The sequence below is a fragment of the Pinus tabuliformis genome, chromosome 4_1, assembly GCF_031772625.1.
Source record: "Pinus tabuliformis cultivar Carrire ecotype Pingquan chromosome 4_1, CPIR1, whole genome shotgun sequence".
Classification (NCBI taxonomy): Eukaryota; Viridiplantae; Streptophyta; class Pinopsida; order Pinales; family Pinaceae; genus Pinus; species Pinus tabuliformis.
In genome coordinates, this window is record NC_142303.1 from 818,726,557 (window position 1) to 818,745,737 (window position 19,181).

Sequence of the window (19,181 nt, forward strand, 5' to 3'; positions counted from 1 at the left end):
CTACATCGAGGGTCAAAGGGATTATTTATTGTGGTCTTCACAAATATTGAGGATAAAGACATAGTGTTTGAAGGAGGGCCCTACTTCTACACAGTTGCTGGCCTCTATATGAGGCATGGATGATGAACTTTGTCCCAGAGCGGGAGACTTTCACTTCAGTTCTGGTATGGGTAAGACTTTACTCCCTTCCTCTTGATTACTGGCAAACAGAATCGTTAACAACCATAGGAAATAAATTAGGACATTTTGTCAAAGCTTCTGAAGCCACCAGAAGAGGAAAATACACTTCCTTTGCACGAATTTGTGTGGAAATGGATCTCTCTGGAGCTCTACCAGATGAGGTGATCTTGGAAGTTTTTGATGAAGAATGGGTACAAACAGTAGATTATGAACATATTCCCTTTAGATGTCGCAGATGCCATGAGCATGGACACCTTTTCAGGGATTTCCCTCTCAGTAAAATAGAGAACAAGAGCAAAGCTTCCATAATGAAAGATACTGAAAGCTTTCATAAAGTGAGCCATAGAGGAAAAGGGGGCAAAAGGGGACTTAAGCAACATCAAGCAGAAGGGCCTCAGGCCAATCTGAACAGGTACCAAGTTCTCGAGGAAGAAGAAGAGATAACAAAAGTAGATCAGGATATGGAGGGAAGTCCAGAGGAGAAGGAGAAAGAGGAAGACAAAGATCTAACAAAGGAGACTAATAAACAGAAAGAGGCTATGATGAGAAATGTAGAATTGGATATGGACCAGGAAATGACCTAGAGTGAGTTGGAAATGGAGGACCATGAACTACAGGAGATTCTGGATAGAGAACACCTAGATCTGGAAGGGTTCTTGAAATAGGGAACCATGGGAGGGTTAGACTCGTTACCTCAAGAAGAGTTCACTAGAGTACAACAGTTGTACTTATGGAAAAACCAGGCTAAAGGGATGGACATGCAAAGTAACACTGCAAGATAGGGTAGCGAAGGCGTGAAAACTATAAAAAACACACCAGGATTAGCACCTAGATGCCGAGGAAAGAAAAGAGGCAGGAAAAAATAGAATGAGCTGTTGATGGAATGTGGAAAGCTAATGATAGATTCAGGTAAGATGAAAGACCTTACTCGTTATTCCTTTGCAAATCTTTAATGATGAAGTTTACTTCTTGGAATATCAGGGGACTAGCTAGTAAAAGGAAACAAATATTACTTAGTAATAGAATGAAACAAGAAGCTCCGAATATTGTTTTATCTAGGAAACTAAATGTTCCATTCAGAAAATCAAAGAGATATATAGCAAATGGCTCAATTGATTTGAATTTTTAGAAGTTCATGCAGAAAATACAGCAGGCAGCATTCTCACTCTTTGGAACCCCCTAAAGATTGGTATAATAGATGCTGAGGCTTCTATAATTTATTTATCAGTGGTTATTCAACCTGTGGGAGATAGGGAGACCTATCTGGTCACGAATGTTTATGGCCCTCAGAGAATGGATGACAAACTCAGGTTTCTAGATTCTCTTAAGGATCTTAGAGAGAGGTATGTAGAGATACCATGGATTATGGTGGGGACTTCAACATGATAAAATCATTTTCGGAGAAAAAAGGGGGCACCAGAACTCTAAACAAAGATTCCTTAGCTTTTCATACTTTTATGGATACTATGAAGCTAGTTGACATTGATTCAAGTAATCATCTCTTTACTTGGAACAATAGAAGAGGAGGAGAGTCTCTAGTTCCCTCAAAGTTAGATAGATTCATCATCTTAGAGGACCTTATGCTCAATGATAAGGAAATGGAAGCGAGAATTTTGCCTTTTGAAGGATCAGATCACTGGCCGGTTCAACTGGAAGTCAAAGGCATCGGTACCCCCATGAATAGACCTTTTAGATTTGAGAATATCTGGTTCACCCATCCAGATTTAACAACAACATTTCAAGTTGGTGGGCTGAATATTTGCATATTTAGAGTACAAGTATGTTTCTTCTTCACAAAAGACTAAAACATATTAAGATCAAGCTAAAAGATTTGAACAAGAATGAATTTGGAAATATTTTTGAAGGAAAAAAGCTGTAGAGAACAAATTGCAGGAACTCAACCAATCCCTTATCAAGGATGGCTTTGATAAAGTCAAAAATGATGAAGCCACCAAATTCCAGCAAGATTGGGAGAACTTATGTAAACAAGAAGAAGTATTTTGGAGGTAGAAATCTAGAGTGCAATGGCTAAAAGAAGGATAACGAAATACCAAACTTTTCCACAGATCCACCTTGGAAAATAGAGCTCACAATAGAATCTCTTCAATCTAGGATGAAGGAGGAAAACTTCTTAGCTCCCACGAAGAAATAGAAGCTGTGTTAGTTCAACACTTTAGTGGGATAGCAAAGGAAACGTTTTCAGACAGAGAGCCTTTTATCAAGGATTTAACAAGACATATACCAAAATTAGTGTCTAGAGAGGACAATTTCAACCTCAATAGGCCAGTAATGGAAGAGGAAATCAGTGAGGTGCTCAAGGAAATGCAAAATGGTAAAGCGCCAGGCCCTGGTGGTTTCAATGTTGATTTCTCTAAAGTGTGCTGGAATATTGTGAAACAGGATATTCTAAATGTTGTAGAAGACCCCAGAAAGAATAGAACTATTCTAAAGGCACTCAACACCTCCTTCATCTCTCTAATCCCCAAACAGGACAATGCCCTAACTCCAGATAAGTTTAGACCCATAGCATTGTGCAATGTGGTTTACAAGATAATATCTAAGGTTGTGGCCAATAGACTCAAACCTCTTCTTGCCACTCTTGTGTCTGAGAAACAATCTAGTTATGTGGAAGGAAGACAAATTCTCAATAACATCATTCAAGCACAGGAGGTGGTGCACTCACTGACTAGCAACAAGAATGCTGGAATGATCATGCAATTGGACCTAGCCAAAGCTTATGATAAGTTGAACTGGACCTATATTAGGAGGGTTCTCATTGCTTTTGGGTTTGACCATAATTGGGTTAGATGGGTCATGGATCTGGTTACTTCTTCCAGCTTTTCAATTTTGGTAAATGGTTCTCCCTCCGAGATTTTTATTCCTTCAAGAGGCCTCAGGCAGGGTGATCCACTCTCTCCCTTTCTCTTCATACTCATGATGGAAGGACTTGGTCGGTCTATTAAGCAGGCAAAAGAAGAAGGCAAAATCAAGGGTATCCAACTTTTTGAGAATGGACAGACCTTGACTCATCAACAATTTGCGGATGATACCATGTTGTAGGGAATCCCTGTGGTCAAAGAAGCTCTGGCTGATAAACAACTTCTGAGTGATTTTTCCAAGGCTTTAGGTATGGAGGTTAATATTTCCAAATCTAAGATTTTTTTCTTTAATACCAATATTGCTATTCAAAGGAATATCTCCAGAATTTTAAGCTTTCAAAGGGATTCCCTACCTTCAAAATATTTGGGAGTTCCTCTAACTGCTAAACCTCTTCATAAGAGAATTTGGGAGCCGGTGATTAATAAGGTGTAGGATAAAATCAGGAATTGGACCATCAGATCTTTAAACTTGGCTGGTAGGTTGGTACTTACTAAGGCTGTTCTCCAATCTATCCCAGTTTTTATGCTATCAACACTCCCAACACCAAAAGGAGTCTTACAACAATTTGGAACTATACAAAGAGACTTCCTCTAGAGTAAGGGCGAGAATCGAAGGAAATGGGCCTTGGTAGCTTGGGAAAAGATTTGCAAACCTAAATTTCATGGAGGTCTTGGTTTGGACGATCCAGAGGTTCTAAGAAAGGCTTTAGGGGCTAAATTATGGTGGCGTTGGGTTAAAGAACCAGAGGCTCAGTGGGCTAGTATCTGGAAAGAAAAATATGCCAGCACTTGGCAATTAATGATCATATCAGGATGTATGGAAGTATAAAGGTCTCTTACATCTGGAATAAGGGCTAGGAGAATAGAGGCTTAATGTAAAAGAAAAGCTTTTGGGAAATTAGAGAGGGAGATCTGGCACTATTTTGGGAAGATAAATGGCAACAAGAACTTATACTGTTAAAAGAGGATTTTGTGGACCTAGAGATAGAAACAGACATCTTAGGATTTTCTAAGGTCAAAGATTTTTGGGAGCAAACCAATAAAGCAAGCAAATGGAGAAACTGGAGGAACATGGGTTACAGGGAAGATAACCCTTTGAAAGCTAAAGCTAAGGCTCTTATGAAAATGTTGGAACAAAGGAAGATTCTAGTTACAGGGGGGCATGACCAGTTAAGATGGGGAAATAAAAATGAGGGCACATTTAACCTTAAGGAGGAAAAAATCATACTCCTTGAGCCGGAGTCTACTGCTCCGGATAGAATTTGGCAGAATCTATGGAGGCATCAAGGCTGGATGAAGATTAAACTCTTCATGTGGCTAGTTTATCATAAGAAAATGCTGACTTGGGATAACATTTAGAAAAGGGGTGTTCTAGGGCCTTCCGGATGCCAAATCTTTGAGGCCAAAGAGGAAACTATGAAACACCTCCTCAAAAATTGCATCTTCACCTCTAGATTGTGGGATTCTTTCACCACCATCTTCCAAAAGACCGACAGGGATAGAGGGAGTATCGTAAACACCCTAACCAACTGGAGGCAAAATTTTTATGATTATGAAATTCTTGGCTCAGCTTGGGCTCTTACGCCCAGCTTCATTATCTGGAATGTCTGGAAAGAAAGGAACAACAGAATCTTCAAAAATGAAAAGCAATCCTTCCAATGTCTTTTTGAGCAGACCTTGATACAACCTAGGGAGACAGTTAGTACCACTGTGAGTAATCCCCCTAAGAATCCACCTTCATATGCTGATATGAGGATTCTAAGACAGTTGGGCATGCAGGGGCTTATTCTGCAGGGCTTCGACAAAAAGGTTAAGATAATGGACACTGGGCATGACTACTGGCATCCTCCCCCACAGGGTTTTTTGAAATATAACATTGATGGGACCTCAAAATGCAGCCTGGGCATTGCTGGCTTTGGAGGGGTGTTAAGGGATGAAATAGGAAATATCCTCTCCATATTCCATTGCCATTTAGGCAGAGCCACTAACAACATGGAAGAATTAATGGCTATGGATCAGTGCTTGGAACTCCTGGTGTAGGACAATCGGCAAAATATGATTATCAAAGCTGACTTTGAGTTAATCATTAACTCAGTCAAAAGAATTATTTTGGGCTCAAAGCCGGAGAAGGTTTCAAAACATTGGAGGTCGATCCAGGTCTATCAACAGATCCAGCTCCACATTAGGGGCCTTCACACGGTATGTTTTAACCATGTGCAAAGGAAGGCCAACAAACTAGCGGATTTACTGGCTAACCAAGGAGTGAACTGTACCATTGGCAGGTTCGTGATGGGTTGGCAAGGGTTGCCTTAGAGCGGACTTAAGGATCAGTGCTGCGGCCAAGCGAATGAAGATATGATGGTGTTTTGTAATAAAGCCATGGAGGATGTGACCAGATAATTTGGTTTCGTTATGAGTTGCCATTTTTTCCTTTGTGTGGTCCCTCTTGGGTTTCTCGGTAGATTCTGTTGCCTAGGTAGTAGGCTGGAGGGATGGGGTTTTACTTTATATGAGTTCACAAACGGGTGCAGAAAGGATGATGTGAGAAGTCGGAATCTGAGCTTTCGTGGTGGCTGGAATACCCTTGATTCTCTTCACAGGGATGCAATTCTACCCGCATAATGGTTTTCGGTTTATCGGGGGCCTTTCAAGCTGGAAGAGGTTTTTAAAATTTGGGAGAGATCCCACTCAACACGTTACATGTGGCCGAGGGGTGTGCACGAATACTGCTCTCATCGCACGCTAACTAGCATTGCTTTAGACCCGTGCGATATGATCCTAGGCTGTTGGATCAAGCACGACGGATCTATGGCTGAGAACCAACAAGCATGTCAGTGGGTCCATAAAGTTAAGCGGTGGGCTTTTAGGCTTTGCGATATCGCCCTCTGCCATAGGATAAAGCTTGGGAGATCTACGGTCAGGAATCAACGTGCAAGTTGGTGGGTCCATACTGTTAAAAGGCAAACATCTTGCCATTGCGATGTCTTCCTCTACCGTTGGTTTGGGCAAGTTGTTTTGACGGTGGAGATTAAAGGTTTCAAGGCCAATTTCCGTTTCAAGGACGTTAGGCATTTCATGGGTACGAGTGTTAGTCCCCCATTTGGATTTTGGTGGGTCAAATGTTTTGCCTTGGTATTGTTGGGCATTTGAGGGTTTTGCTATTTTGTGGGCAGGGTTCGGAGTTTTTACCCTTAACTTGTTTCCCCTGATTTTGTGAGATTAGTTTATGCTTGATCCATGGATCCATGTGGATGGTTGTATTCTATGTAAATTATTTTCCGACTTAATGATAACGAAGGTACGACTCTTGCTTTAGCAAAAAAAATATATTAGTGATTTACCACCTAGCCATTAATATTCTATGCACATGTGCATGGTATATTCTTTGTGAAAGGGTTCGAAATCTTCTGCGGTATCTCTCTACAGTCAATTATGAACCTCTATGGAAGATAGAACAAATTTCAGACCTTTGTTGCGAACCCTTGACTAAGCTGACTAGGGTAGATTAAGGAGGGCTTGGTTTGGACTCTTAGTGGACAACTTTGCTTGTCAGTTTGTTTATTGTCTTGAATTTGATGTCTCTTGTGGAATTGGTTCTCTAAGAAAGGATTGTTGGGTTTTCACCCCAAGTGAGTTTTCCAGGGGTAAACATTGTGTTGATTTTGTGCATCGTAATATCTACTGTTGCTTCTACTTTTATGGTTGAATTTTAAAGTTAAACTTTTTTGATGAAGAAGTTATGAATTATAAGAGAATATATAATTCATCAAAAATACTTATCAGTGTTCAGAAATTAGTGCTATTCTATATTGCACTTGAATTTTAAATGTGGTATTAAAGCTATGGGTAAAAGAGCAGCCTAGAAAAGAAGCCCTAAATCTTAGATAGACCAAGTTTCATCTATGTCGATAATACCCTTGCTTTTGAAACCTTGATAGAAGGAAAAACCATAATCCAATCAAATTATTCTTTTTAAATCTATGGAGAAGCCCTAGTTTGAAATTCTCAGAAGGCTGAAAGGCTTCAGTCCCAATCTAAGGTAGGCTGCAAATATTAGAAGGTAGTTGTAGGGGGCAAATATCCTAGAAGCTAGTTACTAGAGCCATGATATATTAGGGAATCTGAGAATCCTCAAGAGATCGAAGAGCATCAAATATAGGATACAAAAATTGAATCATACCTTAGGATTAATCACAGGTTGAGAGTCTAAACTATGCTAGAAAAGTGATAGAGACCTTACAGAAACTTGGAAAATATAATTCCTACTTGTCTTTGGTGTGCTCATGAATTCTAGAATGAGTATGTTCCTATTAGTTAGGAGCCTGTTGAGGTCTAGTTGGTCGAGAGATTCTATCCAACTAGTTAGCTTCCTAGATTGGTGTGTGGTTGAGATATTCACTTAACCAAGATATTGTATGTTCAAGACAGATTAGCTATCTCAAGATATAATTTCCTATATTTATATTGTATCATTATTTGATGTGAAAAATATAATTCTGAGTGCATTTAGAAAACATTTGTTTGTATCAAAGACCATATGGACCTAGGCCTTGGCCCCTCCCGGGCCAAGGTAAATAGAGAGTGCTGTTTGTGAGTAATTTTTCCATCATCTTGGTTGGAGTTGTGGGATCCATACATCGACTACCGGTGTCTTGTGCAACTGCCCTTGTTATTAGTGCTTTCCAACTCAATATCATGGTTAATCATGGTTCCTCCATAGATTTTTAAAAGATCATTTATAATGGATACAATTTTTTCTATTGATGTTTGTGCTACAAGGGAAATCTCTTCATTGTGTTATGCCTTGAGATTAAAAAAAATTAAAAATCAAAATCTCAATTTTGAAAATCTCAAAAATCTATATTGAGCTTTGCAAAAGAACATTCTTTAAAGTTTCCTCTCTTAGCCAAAAGTATAAAGGGTAAGGATATAAAGGGGCTATGAAAAGGGTCTCAAGTTTATTATAGTAAGAATAACAAGACATTAGAAAAAAGACACCAAGATCGAAAAAATATTAGAAGCAGTCCGAATCGCATTAATAAATGTCAAAGCCAACAAGAAATATACTGAAAATTGTTTACATTGCAATTTAAGTATGCGGAATCAAAGTGTTTTTCCTATAGTCAAACCAAAGATAGTATAACCTATCTAAATTTCCCAAATAAAGGCAGGTTTTGAATATTGTCTATAAAGAACCTTATTTGCTTGCCTTGATTAATAGAAAATATTGAGAATCTAGTGACATGATCCCTAGACAATATTAATCTCTTATGGTTTGTATGATTGTAATAAGAAACTTTACAATTATATGTGCAGAAGAGAGTTCTTTGCCAAAGGTTGAACTTCTACATGAGATATAATGCTATCTTTTCAAATATGGTTAAAAAGTTCATGAACCAAATTGTGCTTGTGCCACATTTTTTTGGCATCCTAAAGATGAGTCAGATTAAAATTTTATGAGATATTTCCATTGCCTCTGTAGAAGTATAATGTCAAATATGTAGAAGGTGCTTTGCAATATGTATATGTCCTAATATCTAAGGTTACTTTTAAACCAAAGGAACTTAAGAAAATCTATTGCAAGAAGTTATTTGAAGTCCCTTAATAAGGAAAAATGCATTCCATACACATTTTCTTTAAATGTCATAATCAAATAAGAAATCTTGATGATTTGAGTCACGCTCAAAGGAAAAGTGGAGATACTTAGGAATTAATGATCCAGGTGGATCTTCAGACACAGTGGCATGGGAAAAAGATCAAAATTCAAAGTGGTCAAAAGGCGATGAACTTGACATCAGATCGAAGTGCTCGTTGCCTTGATTCCAACGGTGTGAACAACACTCCAATCAAAGTCTCGATGAAGAAGATAGAGTAAGTCAAAGTTGGGATGACTTTAGATGACTAGGTAGGATTAATGAAGGCGCAATTTGGAATTTTTCCGGCGGACGGAATCCGGCCAAATTTGGCTAGATTCTGGGCAAAATTGTTGCCTCATTAAAAGGACTCCTTTGGTCCAAAACCAGATTTTCAAAAATGCACGGGTTGTTTTTTTATAACAAAAAAATATTAAAAAAAGGGTGGCGGGCCACCAACCCCGCCATCCCAAAAATAAACTTCATAACCAAAGGAGGGGTGGGCCACGACCCTTGGCCCCTCCCCTAGCCATGGAAATTTCAACATAAAACGGGAAGGACAGGCCATGACCTCGGCCCCTCCGCTACTCCCATGGAGCCACCACAACCAACATCAAATAATAAACATGGGTGGGACGACCCTTGGGGTGTAGACCCAACCCAAAAGCAACAACACATAAATGGAGGTGTAACTGTTTGAAAAGGGTAGGTATGGTGGGCGGGCCCGACCTAACCATTTTTTAAATTTTAAATTGGTTTGTGGGTACAAAAGAAGGAGGAGGCAGGGTTTGACCTCTCGACCTCCTCCTTATTAAACCAAATCATAACCAACTACGCTATAACCATTTACTTGTAGAATCTACCATCCAATTGTTATTTAAATGCAATTTTTTAGTGCACTCAAGGAAAGGAGGCAGTGCATGCGATTCAACGCAGAATTTGGCAGGAGGGGCGAAATTTCACTTTGTCAGAATTTGATAAATTTTATATGGTTTCATCACTTCTCGATGCCATGAACGCAATGGCGCTATCCATTTCTCCATCAAAGTTAGACATATTTTGGCCATTTTTCAGTATGGAGGTATAAGACTCCTTTTTTGTAACTAATGATTGTACTCTTTTGTTTCATGCCATTCAATGAATGAAGGCCTCCCCATTGATCGAGTAGGGCCTGGAGACGTAGTCCAAGATGGACAGACTTCATTATCAATTCTTGTTGTCTTCTTTCATGCTTTATGTGTTTCTCCTCTTGTCTCATATGCACTTTAAGTTTTCTCTGTTAAGCTACAAGTTTTGCATGTAATTCTTTAACACATCTATAAGCAAAACATTTTCGATCAAGTGGTATCAAAGAAGGTATTTTTAGATGTGAATTGCATGTTTGTATGCTAACAAGAAACAGGCTTTGAAGAGGCAAAGGGAAACTAAAGTATTTCGATCCCGAAGCGGGACGTGCACATTGAAGGAGAAAGATGGTAGATGAAGAGGCTCGTCATGAAGAGGAGTGCAACTTCTGCAAAACCTTCTATACAATGGCAGAGAATGTCGGTTAGTTGCTTTCAAGGTTGGAAAAAGTAGAAGAGAGAAATCCAGAAGAACAAGGTTCAGTGCATGGAAATGGTGGAGAAGAACCCCCTCCTTCTCCTTCCACGAGTGAAAGTTCTTCTTCCTCTCGTCACCATAATCATAGAAATTCAAGGGATGCATCTAAGAAACCTTTCTTTAAATTAGATGTCAAATTTGATCTTCCCATGTTTAACAGTGAAAGTAATGCATAAAATCTTAATAACTGGATTACGCATATTGAAATCTACTGCAGGATTCAATAGATCGATGAGGATGAGGTAAAGATTTAGATGGCCTCTCTTTGGCTGAGCAACATTGCTTTTTTTTGGTAGGAGAGCAAATTACGAAGCAATAAGAGTGTGGGTAATATTCTTTCCTCATGGCCTAGTTTCATTTATGAATTAAAGGAACAATTCTATCCCTTGGGTTACAAACAAAAAGCCTAAATGGATTGGAAATACTTATGGCAAGGCAGAGGTTAGGATGTTCAAAGCTTTAGAGAGGAATTTAGAAAACAGGCACTTAATTTGGGAATTTCACTTGACTCACCTGAAGTAGTAACTAAGTATATTGGATCATTACATAGTTACCTTAGACATTCATTATTCTTGTTTGAACCAACTACTATTGACTTTGCCAGTGTGAAGACAATCCATCTTGAGAACAGGGGAAAAAATAAAAGAGATGATCATTTCAAGAAACCACCTTTCAAACCTCAAAATGGAAAACCCAAAGTGTAAGGAAAAGGAAAGGAGAAGAGGACGACACCAACCAAGAAAGATGAAGGAGAAAGACCTTATTGCAATCACTGCAAAAAGGAAGGTCATGACGACGATCATTGTTGGAAACAATACCCGGAAAAGAGACCAAAGAAGTATGGAGGAAAAGGCAAGCAAAAGATAGTGGCAACTGTGCAGCAAGACCTTGGATCCGATTCCGGAGATGAAGCATTGATCAAATCAGCAGGAACAAAATGTACTCTTACACCTCATGTTAATTCCGAATCACATGAATGTACTAGTTCAATAGATGAGTCTCTTCCTAATGAATGAAAGAGAATTGAGCTATTTCATATTAGAGTTATCATAAATCATACAAAAGTAGAAACTCTATTTGATACCAGATCCCAAGCAAACTTAATTTCAGAGTCCTTGGTAAAGAAGCTAGGCTTGGAAACCAAACCACATCCAAAACCTTACCCACTTGGATGGATACATGATAAAGAAAAACTGAATGTAACTAAGCAATGTAAGGTTAAATTTGTGATCACTTCTAAGTTAGTGGATGAGGTAAAACTTGATGTGATACCATTGGATATCTGTGGCATGGTGTTAGGGAGTCCATATCTATATGATAGAAAGGTAATCTTCTTTCGTCATGAAAACAAATACCAAATCACAACATATGGGGTAGAATATATTGTAAGGGCTCATCAAACTAAAATCAGTGCCAGCCTCGTAAGTGAAGGACAAATGAAGAGCTTGGTGAATTCCAGTAAGGGTTGCATGCTTATGCTTGTAAGGGGAAAAGATGCAGAATTATCTGATGCTTTCTAGGGTTGTGATAATGCGCATAAAAAGGAATTATGTGAATTAATTTCTAGCTATGATGAGATGTTTTAGGAACCAAAGGGATTACCTCTGAAGAGGGAAATCCAACATGAGACCCATTTGTAGCATGACGCTCCTTTACCAAATATTGGCACGTACAGGATGTCGACCATTGAGATGGAGGAGATCAAAAAGTAGGTGCAGGAACTATTGAACCAAGGGGTCATCAGACTGAGCACTTCTCCATGCGGCTCACTGATTGTCTTAGTGCCAAAGAAATATGGCACATGGAGGATGTGCGTGGATTATCGTGCACTAAACAAAATCACAGTGAAAAATTGTTACCCTCTTCCCCGCATTGATGACTTATTAGATCAGTTAAAGAATGCTATCTATTTCACCAAATTGGATTTGCATAGTGGTTATCACCAGGTCCGAATTGTAGAGTAGGATGTGTGGAAAACCACCTTCAAGACCAAACAGGGGTTGTTCGAATGGATGGTGATGCCATTCAGACTTTGCAATGCTCTAGCCACTTTCATGAGGGTCATGAATGATCTCTTTAGGCCTTTCATTGATGAATTTGTTCTTGTATATCTAGATGATATCCTTGTCTTTAGTAGAAGTTGGAATGAACATGTATGTCATGTGAAGAAAGTGTTTGATGAATTGAAATACGAAAAAATCTATGTAAAATTGTCAAAGTGTGAGTTTGGGAAAACCTCTTTGGTTTACCTAGCTCATATTGTTGGTCATGGTTAGCTAAAAATTGATCCTTCTAAGGTTGAAGCAATTGTAAATTGGCCGAAACCTACTAGTGTAACTGAGGTTCGCAGCTTTTTGGGTGCAGTACAGTATTGGAGGAGATTTATTTCCAATTATCTATTATTGCAGCACCTTTACACGCATTGATAAGTGTAAAGAAAGTATTTCAATGGGGAGGAAAGTAGCAAAAGTCCTTCGAAACGTTGAAAGAAACGATCAACACCGCATCGGTCTTGGCCTTACTAGATCTCCAACAGCCATTTGAGATTGAGATAGATACCAGTGGATATGCCATGGGAGCTATACTGATGCAGCAAAAGAATCCGATATGTTACCATTCCAAGAAGTTATCTTAGGTTGTGATAAACTATCCCACTTATGACAAAGAATTATATGACTTGGTCAGTGTGAAAAAGTGGAAACACTACCTGATCGGCAAGGAGACCATCATCCATACAGATCATCAGCCCTTGCAGTGTCTTCAGTCACAAACCAAGTTGCAGCAATCTCGTCATTTCAAGTGGATGGGTTTTCTGCAGCAGTTTCATCTGGTAATCAAGTATAAGAAGGGCAGTAGCAACAAAGTGGCCAATATGCTATCTCGCCCTCCTATTTCTGCTTTTGTTATTTTGCATAATGCTTCATTATCTTTTGAAATTTATGCTAAACAATATGCTAACGATGATTACTTTAAGGCGATTTGTGCAAAACTAACCCATGGTTCACAGGTGGACAACTATCACTTGCAGGGAAAACTGTTGTATCACCTTAGCAAATTGTGCATACCCATAGGAGAAAGGGTACATGTAATTCGGGAGGCCCACACCTCCCTTGTGTCTGGTCATTTGGTATTGAAAAAACTTTGTGTCATGTACAAAGATTTTGTTTTTGGCCTCATATGAAGAACATTGTGACTCCCTATGTAAAGGGTTGTGTGATGTGTTCTGTTTCAAAGCCTTCTAATAGAAAACTCGGGCTCTACACACCACTCCCTATTCCAAGTTGTCCATGTGAAAGTGTGTCAATGGATTTCATAGGAGGTTTTCCTTTGTCTAGAAAAAGTCACGATTATTTGTATGTCATCATTGACCATTTTAGTAAGATGTGTATTTTAATGCCTTGTAAAAAGTAGATCACTACAGAGCAGACTACTTATCTTTTCTTTCAGCATGTTTGGGTCCATTTTGGGTTGCGCACATCGATTGTGTCAGATTGTGACTCTCACTTTCTCCGAGAGTTTTGGACCATCTTGTGGAAGATGATGGACACCATGTTGAAAAGAAGCACGACATTCCATCCACAGACTGACGGACATACAGAGGTTGTCAATCGCACTGTGGTACACTTGTTGCGAGGCTATTGTGGAAAACATCCTAAGTTGTGGGATGAGAATCTTCCATATGTGTAGCATTCCTACAAATGAGGAGTGCACTCATATATGCATCGCTCACCATTTGAGACATGTTTTGGCTACCTGCCAAAAGACCCTTTTGATATGGTCTTTGGAATTGAAGATGACTCCAGTGGACGTAATGACAAGGACAAAGTGCAACAGTTCATTCAACGGATCTAGTTGATTCACCAAGCAGTACAGGAGTAGTTGGAGAAAAGTCAAGCCCGGTATGAGGTTCGACATGACAAACACCGATTCAACCATCAATTTCAAGTGGGCGACAAAGTGTGGTTCCATATCAGCAAGGACAGGATGAAGGGAGAAGGGAAGAAGTTGTGACCAATCTGGTATGGTCCATTCAACGTCTTGGAGAAGATTGGAAATAATGCCTTTTGTCTCGATTTGCCAATATATATGCAGATGTACTCCATAGTGAAAGTGGTGAACTTAAAGCTGTATGAGCCACCATTGATTATGGACACCAAGGAGATGGGCACAGTTCCTACAGTTCATGACTTTGCACCAGATGATTCGTTACTTGAAGACATCACCCTTGACAGAAGAACCAGGACTTCATGACGGGGAGACATGGAATACCTTCGAGTTGGTTTCAAGGGGATGCACCCTAGTAAGGCAAAATGGTTGGAAAAAGAAAGAGTGAGGGAACAATTCCCTCACTTGCCAATTGACTGATAAAGATTTTGGCGGTCCAAAAGCTCCTAAATGGGGAGGATTGATCCAGGTGGATCTTTAGACACAATGGCATGGGAAAAAGCTCAAAATGCAAAGCAATGGAAAGGAGATAAACTTGACATCATATCAAAGTGCTCGTCACCCTGATTCCAACGGTGTGAACGACACTCCAATCCGAGTCTGGATGAAGAAGATAGAGTCAGTCAAAGTTGGGTTGACTTTTGATGACTAGGCATGATTAGTGAAGATGCAATTTGGACTTTCTCCGGCAAATGGAATTCAGCCAACTCTGGCCAGATTCCATACAAAATGTTTGCCTCGTTAAAAGGACTCCTTCGGTCGAAAACTAGATTTTCAAAAATGCTCAGTTTTCTTTTTTTATAACAAAAAAAATATTAAAAAAAGGGTGGCAGGCCACCAACCTCGCCACCCCAAAAATAAACAACATAACCAAAGGAGGGGCCGACCATGACCCCCGGACCCTCCCCGACCATGGAAATTTCAACATAAAACGAGAGGGACAAGCCATGAATCCAGCCCCTTCATTTCTCCCACGGAGCCACCACAACCAACATCAAATAATAAACATGGGTGGGTCGGCCCTTGGGGCGTGGACCCAACCCAAAACCAACAGCACATAAATGGAGGTGCGATAGTTTGAAAAGGGCAGGTATGGTGGGTGGGCGCCCAAGGTGGGCCGAACCCAACCATTTTTTAAATTTTAAATTGGTTTGTGGGTACAAAAAAAGGAGGAGGCGGGGTTTGACCCCCCTACCTCCTCCCTATTAAACCAGATCACAACCAACTGCACTATAACCATTTCCTTGTAGAATCTGCCATCAAATAATTATTTAAACACAATTTTTCAGTGCGCTAAGGTAGAGGAGGGAGTGCACACGGTTTGAGGCAGAGTTTTGTAGGAGGGGAAAAATTTCACTTTGTTAGAATTTGACAAATTTGATATGGTTTCAACACTTCTCGATGCAACGAATGCAATGGCGCTGTCTGTTTCTCCATCAGAGCTCTGCATTTTTTGGCCATTTTTTAGTATGGAGGTATAAGACTCCTTTTTTGTAACTGATGATTGTACTCTTCTATTTCATGCCATTTAATGAATGAAGGCCTCCCCATTGATCAAGCAGGCCTCGGAGACATAGTCCAAGACAGACGACTCTGTTGTCAAGTCTTGTTGTCTTCTTTCATGCTTTATGTGTTTCTCCTCTTGTCTCATATGCACATTAAGTTTTCTCTGTTAAGCTAGAATTTATGCATGTAATTCTTTAACACATCTATAAGGAAAATATTTTGGATCAATCAAGGATTCTATAATCGTGGACATGGAAAATTAATTTTTTACTAATGACAAAAAGATACATTTTCTGTTTCCAGAAGTATAGAATAAACTCTGAAAGGATTGCTGAAGAAGATGTGAAACTTCTAACACACAAGAGGACAAGTTTCTCTTTAAGACTGAATACCAAAGTCATCTCAAGAAACATGAGGGACTTGAAGAACTTGATAGGCTCTTGGGATGAAAGGCTTGAAATTATTTTTTTTCTAAGAAATGTTAAAGTAGTAACTAAGTATCACATGGATCTAACATTTCATTAGAAGATCCATGATCTTAATATCCTTGATTGTTTGCTAAGGGATTGCGACTCTATGGTATTTGAACATTTGTATATGAAAATAAAATATTGTAGATGTTAAATATTGTTGGACTTGCAAGAAGATGTAAAGTGAAATCTCTAGGGTTTGGAAGGCTGAAAGTCTTGGATATGAAATATTCTAAGATTTTAGATATTTGGATATCTAGGTTAGTAAACCCTAGAAAGATAAAAGGGTTTTGACAATAAAGCCTTAGGGTTTATGGACAAAACCTTAGGATTGTACATTTCCACTGAAAGGAGAAACCCTAACTCATGCAAGGAAGCAATCACATCATACGAATAAGGCTTATTTACAAGATGGATGTAAGAATAATAACAATCAAGGGGGAGTGGATATTATTCTCAAACGATAAGTATCTTATATTTATTTTCTTTAATCATTACTATTGTTATTTTACTAGTAGCTAGTCTCTTGTCTCTGTATCCTTTGCTTAGTTATAATTTTTCTTCCATGGCCTACTAGCAAGGATTGTAGGTACATAATGAAGGTTACAATGCTTTGGTAGTGGATGAAAATAATTGAAGATCAAATAAAATATTGTGACAAGAGGATTTGTGTTGAGAGATATTGTACCATAGGAGATTTGAGCTCTAGAGGGAGCACTCAGGCCAACAAGATTGAAGTATGCCTTCATTTATGCCAAAAATAAGTCAGTGATGACTTCCAAGATGGAGTATAATGTAAATGATAACTTAAGAGGAGTAAAGGGTGAAGGATTACCTCAGTTTGAGGGAGAAGACTATGAAGGGACATATTGTCAGGCACACTTCTATTAAAAAATATTATTCTTATGATTTCCGTTGAAAATTACATTAGATGGATGTAGAGATAATATCCCTTGATGAAAGAATAAGTGCACATAAGATCTACCTCAAGCTTGTGAGGTACATAAAGAAGTATTTTACTTACAAAATAAGGCCTTGTACAAGCTCCTCAAACTTGATACACTTAGATTGATGGATTAAGGCTGATCTTATATGATTTTCTTCTCTATCAAACACAAAATAAATTGTATGTTAGAGGGAGTTGTAATTCCAAGAACATTTTCTTTAGAGGGAGAATTAAAGGTTTCTCTAGGAACCCTTGTTTTTAGCTACATAGGGAGTTGACCTATGGATTCAAAATGAAGGACCTTGACTAGATAATTCATGTGCTTCAATAGCATCAATGACAGGGGAAGAAAATCTAGATTGTCATTGTAGGGTTTGCTGGGGTAACTTAAAAGTAACCAAGATAATGGATCAAATGAAGGAAAATAAGAATTGTATACAGAAGCATCAAGAAATACTCAAGCGTTGAGGACAACACTTTTTAAAGGGGAGGGGCATGTTAGGCCTCTATAATACTTGTGTAACCCCTTATTGTTATTATTACAACCCCCTTATTATATTGTTGTGCCCATGTAGTCCCCATATTGTTATTATTGTGCCCCATAGACGCCCACTATTGTTATTATTGTGCCCTTACATTATTATTGTTATGTTGGCTCTGATTATATTATGAACCTTTAGACTCCTATATTAGAAAGGAGGTCTTGTCATTTGTATCATCGAAGAATTGTTCATTTGTGTAATGTAAAGGAGGTTTCCCCCTTGAAGAGGCTTATTTCTAAGGTGTCATCTATCTTTTCTATCTTTTTGTGAGCTGGTTTCATAACATTTGGTATCAAAGCTGTGGATTCTAGGGTTTCGCTGCTCCAAACAGGTCATCATGGAATTTTTGTTATAACTGTTTTGCTACGAATTTTCAAAAGCTAAAAAAAAGATATTTGAGACAAGATCTGTCTGAATCTCACGTCTGAATTTTAGATCTTGTCTCCCTATATTTTCAAATATTTTATCTGAGGACGTTAGAGTTTTTGTGAGCTCCATAATTTCATCTCAAACAGGTCATTGTGGAATTTTCACTATCATATTTGTTCTATGAAGGTTCAAACTTTGAAATTTAAACCCATTTGAACTGAAATCTTGGTGAAGCTTGGGTCTGAATTTCAGATCTTGTCTCGCTATATTTTCAGAGATATCATCTGAGACATTGAGGGTTTTTGCAGGCTCTTGAATTACATCCTAAGTAGGTGACCTTGGGAAAATTGTCATAACTTTCTCTCTGAGCATCAAATTGAAACTTCATAAGAAATTGTAGAAAGCGGATGGACTGTAGTTTTATGTGTATTGGTTTCATGTCCTAAGGTTTAAACAATGACACGTGGCACTTCATACAAGTTCACTCTACTGAACCAGTCTATAATTGAGTCATCGTGGGAGATTTGACATAGCGCTTCCTTACAGAATCCAATATTGTTCAGATTTTCAGGGTTAGAAAGAGGACTCAGAGGGCTACTAGAAGACAAAATTTCAGAACTTAGAGATCTAAAATTACAGAGTTACGATCATTTCAAGATCGAGCTCCTAAAAATAAGAAAAATTGAGATGAGGAAGTTTGATGGCAAGGATCCAGTAAATTGGATACAATAGATGGAGAAATATTTTGATCTACATGGTGTACCACTGTTACAAAAGGTATGTATTACATCTTCATATTTAGAACAAGATCAATTTTATGCTATAAAGGGCTTTGTTCTCATAAACCACTTGTTACATGGTTAATTTTCACGGAGGAAATTATAGCACATTATGAGAATACAAAGAGAAACACCTTGTTTAGAGCAACACCACAAAAATTGGAAGAAAAAAGAGAAAAAGGGATTTGTTACAAAGCGGAAAGAAAAATTATGGCAATAAGGAAGTCTACCCCTCACAACCATAAAGATGGAATTTTTGTTTCTCCTAGCCTTCCACAACCCACAAGGGTTACACCACAACAATTGGAAGAAAAAAGAGAAAAAGGGCTT